Source organism: Macadamia integrifolia, chromosome 11 (assembly GCF_013358625.1).
Source record: "Macadamia integrifolia cultivar HAES 741 chromosome 11, SCU_Mint_v3, whole genome shotgun sequence".
NCBI lineage: Eukaryota > Viridiplantae > Streptophyta > Magnoliopsida > Proteales > Proteaceae > Macadamia > Macadamia integrifolia.
Genome location: NC_056567.1, coordinates 19,959,192 through 19,959,550, shown reverse-complemented (window position 1 = coordinate 19,959,550; position 359 = coordinate 19,959,192).

The following is a 359-nucleotide window of genomic DNA, read 5'->3' as shown; positions in this document are numbered from 1 at the left end:
ATCATTTTTCTGATTCTAATATATTCTTTGCTGACCTTTAGTAAAAAACATAAATAAATAAATAGTAACTACATCACAAGACACAAGATATATGTGGTTTAACTATGTCCACAGGACCATACTCTAATTGGACTTCGTATATTTCTCTACACTTGACTGATTCTGACTACTATAACAGACGAGGAGCCACTAATCCTGTCCTTGTCACAACAATGCACAATCTTTTTTCCTTTTTTTTGGGTAAAGGAATGCACAATCTTAGTTGCAATGACATAAATTGAGTTTAATTTAAAAATCCCATAGCCACTAACTATGCAATGGCATGTCTACATATTCATAATCTGAAAAATAACATTAAA